The following is a 7,005-nucleotide window of genomic DNA, read 5'->3' on the forward strand; positions in this document are numbered from 1 at the left end:
TGCCACAAATTCCCCCAGCTATAAGCCTTCCAACCTTCTAAATATTCCTTTATATGTGGTTCAGAGTTCTGGGACCATCCCCTGAGCCTGCTTGGTCAGGTATTCTGTGTTGTTGCTGGCAGAGCTCCTCAATGCACTTCCACCCGATCCACCATCTTGTTTGTTCCCCCCAGCACTTTTTGAATAAGCCTAGCCAAATATTGCAGATTCCAGTGGTCCACTCTGTTCAGTGCCGTGGCTGCAGGTCTGTCCCTCTTAGCTAAGTGGCTGCACTCTCAGTAGATGGGGGCTGAGTTTGGAGCTCCAGGCACTGGCACAACAGATGATTGGCAGGAGGCCTTTAATTAAATTCTGATCAAGATTTTCTATAGCCTGAATTAACTTAAACCAGTGATCAATAGTATTACAGTTAATAAGCAGAATAAACTCTGAGAGGGTGAAATGCCAAGTACATACTTAAAAAAAAAAAATTCAGGCCATCTTATTTATATAAAGAACATGTGCAGAAAAGAGTTCACACAGCAGGTCTTAGACTGCTATCCTTAGACTTACTAACAGGTTGATTCTTAGCTGGCTTCTCAGAACGTGGACGTTGGGAGGGTCTCCACCTGGTAGTGTAGTGGTTATAAGTCAGGCTGCTAACCTCAAAGTCAGCAGTTCAAAACTACCAGCCATTTCATGAGAGAAAGATGAGGTTTTGTGCTCCCATATAGATGTCCAACCTTGGAAACCCTATGCAAGGCTGCTATGAGTTGGAACTGACTCCACAGCACACCAGCACCACAGTTAATTGGTAAGATAGTTCACTGTGCCTAAACTGTGCAAATAATATGGGCTATACTGAACATCTGATTTCCTTCTGGAAGTCTGGGATTTTGGTACATTTTAGGCAGAGGGTGACTGTATGACTAATCTCAACAAAAACTATGGGCAATGGATCTCTAACAAGCTTCTCTCATAGACATTTTACACATATTGTCACAACTTATTGCTGAGGTTCACTAGGAAAGTACTCTTGGAAGCTTACACCTAGTTTATTTCCACCTCAGAAACCTTGACCCTATGATGATTTTGCTGTAATAAATCAGAGCTATGAGTACAATATACTGTGAATCCCACAAGTCCTCCTAGTGAATCACTGAACCTAAAGGTGGTCACAAGACTTCCAACACAATACTATGTAAAATATTTGTATATGTATACATGGAAGATCCAGACATCAAACTATTGTAATTGGTGTGGGAAAAAAACTTGAATACTGTCATATATGGATCTCCAAGGAGCGAGTGGCTGGCAGGTATGAATTGCTGACCTTGTGGTCCAGTGCTGATCTCACAGCATGACACCAGGACATAAGGGAATAAAATTTTTGATCTTGCAATAAGCCATTTTAAGGTATGAGGAAGAGATGTCTGTGGCATTCCTGATTCACTTTATGTGATACAAGTTAGGCTACAAAATGCTAAGATACACAGATGAAATGGACAAATATCACTCAGAGAAAAATTACCTTATAATCTACTTTAAAGCCTCTTTATCAAATTATACTTTAAAATCTCAGGGGAAATGTTCTATTAGAGTCATTTCATTCACATGAAATAGGTTATAAACTGCTAGCAGTTACAAATGGCTTAAAAGGCAAGTTTTACTTACTTTATGAATAATTAAAGCATTAATTTTTTTAACTGTAAAAATAAGTATTAAAAGCAGAATAAAAGTAAACTCTGATTTCCCATGGCAGAAACAACCACTGTAAATATTTAGTCATATATTCTTCTAATTTTAAATCTATGCTTGTATTGCTAGAAGGTTGTTGTTGTTGTTAAGTGCCATTGAGTCAGTTCCGACTCATAGAGACCCTGTATGTATAGGGTTTCCAGGGATCGATTGGTGAATTTGAACTGTCAAATCATATACATGTTGTTATTCTAGCGTTTCTTTTCAGTTAATTTCACCCATTTTCATGCTATTATAAATATTAATGGGCACAATATTTCAATGAGTAGATATAACAGAAGGAGTCCTGGTAACATAGTTGATTACGGATTAGGCTGCTAACCTCAAAAGTCAGAAATCTGAATCTATCTACTCCTCCTGAGAAAGATGAAGCTTTCTGTTACAGTAAAGATTTACAGTCTTGGAACTCCTATACAGGGTTGTTATGAGTCAGGGACCAAGTGGCAAACATGCAGCAGCAGAAGCAGCAGATGTAAAATAGTCTTATCAATTTTTTCTGCTACTGGACACTTAGATATTATCAATTACTTGTCTATCATAAAGAATGTGGTACCTAACATTTTGGAACCTAAAAATATTTTGGTTCTTAGGGGCATTTCCATAAAAATCAAGTACAAAAGACTGTTCCAATATTGTAGTTGTTCCCCTTGAAAACCTGAAAAAAACAGAAATTTAGACAATACTATTTATGGTAAACAATTATCCAAATTGTAACTTACATCAGGACTGAAAGATTATAAACAAATGAAATTGGAAGAGGAACTTATTCATTACCTGAAGTCAATGAACTTCCTACTAGAGCATGTCCTACACAGGGACCCTTTGGAAGCTGCATCTATGGGATCATTATAATAGAAAGCTTGTTCCCATTTGGGATCCTGGGCTTCCAAAGCTAGAGTAACTCCACAGTCACCCCTGGGAATCTTGTTTTCTTATTAAGAGGTCAAAGAGAAGGGATACTGGACAGCTGTGTGGACTGTTGTGAAGATTACTCTAAATGAAGAAAAACAGTGGATACTGCTATACTGATACGTGTTTTTCCTACCCTGTATTCTTCTAAGTGAAATCTGTCAAATATGGCCTATTCAATTCTTGTGAGTCTGCATGTTCATTTAAGCAAAAACTTCTCATTAATGTTACAAAATACATTATTCACCATATTCTTTGAGACATGTAATCCTTTGAGAATTTCTTAAAAGCTAAGCCTCCTCTGGGGTATGTGGTAACTCTATATGATAAGCCTTGGACTGTGAACCACAAACTCCACAGTTTGAGTCTGCCAGGTGCTCCAAGGGAGAAAGATGCATTTTTCTGCTCCCTCAAAGATTTAAAGCCTTGGAAACCCTATGCAGAGTTGCTATGAGTTGGAACCTACTCAACATCACTTAACAATGCTTCCTCTAAATGTACAAACAAAAATGTGTTTTCTAATGACTAAATTTCTGATTAAAAATCCTTGATTATAAAGTAAAAGGGTACAGTAGAGCTCATGTTAGTAATAAAGTAATACAGAAATAGATCTGCTTGAGTAAACAACATAAATATTTTTTTAGGTGCAGTTCAGTCAGTTCTGACTCACAGCAACCTTATGCACAACAAAATGAAACAGTGCATGATCCTGCGCTATCCTCATACTTGTTGCTAGTCTTGAGCCCATTGCTGCTGCCACTGTGCCAATCCATCTCATTGGGAGTTTTCCTCTTTTCTGCTGACCCTCCATTTTACCAAGCATGATGTCTTTCTCCAGGTACTGGTCTCTTCTGATATGTTTAAAGTATGAGAGATGAAGTCTCGTCATCTAGGCTTCTAAGGAGCAATCTGGCTTGCACTTCAGCCAACACAAATTTGTTCGTTCTTCTGGTAGTCCACAGCAATTTCAATATTCTTCTCCAACACCATAACTCAAATGCATAAATTCTTCTAAGGTTTACCTTATTTACGGTCCAATTTTCACATGCATATGAAGCAATTTATTGAAAATGCCAGTGATTGAATCAGACACACATTACTCTTCACACTGAAATTTTTGTTTTTGAACACTTTAAGAAGTCTTGTGTAGCAGATTTGCCTAATGCAATGTGGTTTAATTTCTTGACTGCTGCTCCCAAGAATGTTGATGGCTGATCCAAGCAAAATGAAGTCTTTGACAACTTCAATCTTTTCTTCGTTTATCTTGATGTTATTGACTGGTCCAGTTAAACACACCAAAATTTGCTTGCAATAGAAAACTTCTAGGCTTTGAAAAGAGAAAGGTATTAAAAGTCTAGATAAGAGATGCTTTTATTCAAAGAAACAAAAAGGAATGGCAAGAATTTAAGAAAAAAAGGTAAGAAAAGGGAGGGAGGGAAGAAGGAAGAAAAATGTAAGGGCGGAAGGAAGAAAACAGCAACCTTTTATGTAAAGTGATTAAGGTACAAGAATCAGAGTTAAATAAGAGTGTCAGAGTAAATAGGTTTACATGGGCTAAATGGGATAGAGGTAAATAGTGATGTATGCTCAACCATGGAGCAACAGGGCTTTGTGATACAGGGATCAAGACATAGTCTGAATGTTAAGATGCTTGACTGTCTTAGGGATATTGGTTTCCCTTGCCTACTACTGTAAAATAGACACGTGAGTGGGATAGAAAGGAATATTAGGAACTATGATTACAGAAAGCTTTTAAGTCTGCCTATAACTGATTGGAATACCTAAAAGGGGTTCTAGAACTTGCCCAGTGAAATAGGTTTCTTGTGGAGCCTTTGTAGTGTATAGGACTTTAGGTGGAATCCTGAGCCCCATCCAGAACCTTCTGAGGTGGGACATTCCCAATTGAAAGGACATGCAGACCAGCCTGGAGTGGCTAGAGGAACAGATGATACATCCTGAAAGAAAGACCAGCAGGAGAAAACAAAAACAAAAACAGCAGACTGTTTGGTTATTACAAGAACAAGGAAGCTGTTTGCATGGGAGCCATCAAGGCAAGTAATCAAACCCTTCAGGACATTCCTGCCTCCAAGACTGAAACTCAAAGGGAACATACAGCAGGTGTGTAAGCTAGCTGGCAACTGCACTGGTCTAAATGTGAGTGGAAGTGGGGGAAAGTTGTGATGAAGCTATGGGCTGAGTTTGACCACTTTCCAAACAGTCCTGTCGACCTTGAGATGACAGAAAGAAAAGGAAGGGCTGGCTGGTCTGAAGTTTGGGCAGATTTTGGAACTCCTGAGCCCATGGACACTAACCTAGCCATGAAAGGCTACAGCTGAGAGTGAAGTGTCCAGCTGATATGAAATGGGGGGAGGCACATAAGAATGCCAAACTTGCAGATAGTACCCATTTGACCTAGCTTTGATGGCTTGTTGACCAGAGCTTGACTTTAGGAAGATAAAGAAATTTGATAAAGGAAGCAAGCATAAATTGTTACAATTTGATGAGCTTTACCTATATTTATGGATGTACTAGCTCAAAATACTGACTGAAAGGGGAGGAGTCTTCATATCAAGGATCAAGCCTATTTCCTTGGTATGCATGGTTGATAGGGATGGGCAACTTAGACATTGGCTACCTAAAATTGGGGGTGGGGGGCAATAAAGGCACAAAGTCGCTGGCTTACAAGTTTTCAAGAAGGAGTTTAGTATCAGAGTGTGCAGAGGAAGTTAGAACCCCCACTGAAGAGTTTTCATCTTGTCTAGATGGGGCTGGTGAAAGGAAATGGGGATAGGATTCTTTTGTGAGTAACTGTTATCATGACTAATTGTGATTGTCACAACTGTAAAGGTAGAAGTTTTATAACATAAAGAGAGGAGTGATTAATCTTACATTCCAGAAATAGAGACTTATGATCATCAAGAGAGAAGAGCATGAGTGGAACATGGGACCCTAACCAGGAAGCAATGACACCAGAGTTGGAGGCAGAGGTGCTGGCATAGAGAGATAGATCAGCTGAGGACTCTAGACTCATGGAAAGAGAAAAGCTGTGTGCTGGTGGTCAGAAAGCTGGCTTGCAGAATGTGTCCTTTAGTTGTTTAAATAATTATATATGCATGAGTATTTCTGTGTGAAAGAAAAGGGAGGGAGGGAAGGAAGGAAGGAAGGAGGAAGGGAAGGAAGGGAGGGAGGGAGGGAGGAAGGAAGGAAGGAAGGAAGGAAGGAAGGAAGGAAGGAAGGAAGACTTTAAGTATAAGTTGAAAATTACAATTTGTATTTTTTTTGATAATTACTTAATTGCACTTAAGCCTAGGAGACAAAGAATAAAATCAAACATTTTAAACTAATAATTAAAAACCAATAGTATGTCTATATATACTATACTTTCTATAGTATGTCTTTATAGAAATAAAAATATTATATTTTCCTTATTTTAAGATGTACTTTTTTTAGTTCAACATCTCTGAAATTGAACTGCATATTATGACTGATGTCACAGAGCAATTAGCAGTATTCTCTTAGTGTACATAGTGGTGTGCTCTAACAATTGGTGGCATATTAAGATTTTCTGAAATACCATAAATAGCTACTGTAATTGTAATGGGATATAAAGACATTAGGTTGGTCATTTCAATACTTGGTCCACAGTTATATCTTTGGAAATTATTTGTTATAGATACAGAAATAATTCTACCATTCTGGTGGGCTCCATAAATTCTAGTAATGTGTCCCTCTAAGTCAACTTGAAGAAATTAATTTCTGGTTATTCCTAAAAAGAAAAAAATCAAATCATTTCTTGCTTCATAAATTTATGGATGTATAAACCTGTTGAGTTTATATCTCACCAGTTCCTTTTTCCCTTCTTAGTATTTTGATATATTAAAAAAAGAAAGAGAGAGAGATAAAGGAGAGAACAAGATGGTGGATCTGGTGGAAGTGAAGTAAAGAGCTCCACCAGCAACAACACAGAATACCTGACTGAGCAGGCTCAGGGGATGGTCCCAGAACTCTGAACGACATATAAAGGAATATTAAGAAGGTTGGAAGGCTTACAGTTGGGGAATTTGTAGCAGAAGCAAGAAATCCATTGCTTTATAGTCTGGGACGCTCAGTTGCTCCAGAAGCTGCCATTGTGGGTGAGAACAAGCAGGGGAAGGAACAGAGCAGCCACAGACGCCTGGCAGAACCGCAGAGGTAAAGGTGTGGACATTCTTTTCTTTTAGTAGCTGTTCATTGGTCCCTTGCTATCTGTGCACCTCCATTCTGGTGACTATAGGGGTACTTTAGCTAGTGGATACCCCATACCCACACTCGGAGGGTTCTACTACGCATGCACACAGATCTCCTCAAAATTTAAAGAGA

General features: G+C 38.6%; 1 protein-coding gene across 5 annotated transcripts in view; it reads right to left on the bottom strand.

Moving 5' to 3' along the window:
• MAPK8 (mitogen-activated protein kinase 8) overlaps window positions 1-7,005 on the bottom strand; it is a 135,855-nt gene that overhangs the window by 9,486 nt on the left and 119,364 nt on the right. The gene's annotated exons all lie outside the window — the stretch shown is intronic.

This window comes from Chrysochloris asiatica, unplaced genomic scaffold, assembly GCF_000296735.1.
Source record: "Chrysochloris asiatica unplaced genomic scaffold, ChrAsi1.0 scaffold00289, whole genome shotgun sequence".
NCBI lineage: Eukaryota > Metazoa > Chordata > Mammalia > Afrosoricida > Chrysochloridae > Chrysochloris > Chrysochloris asiatica.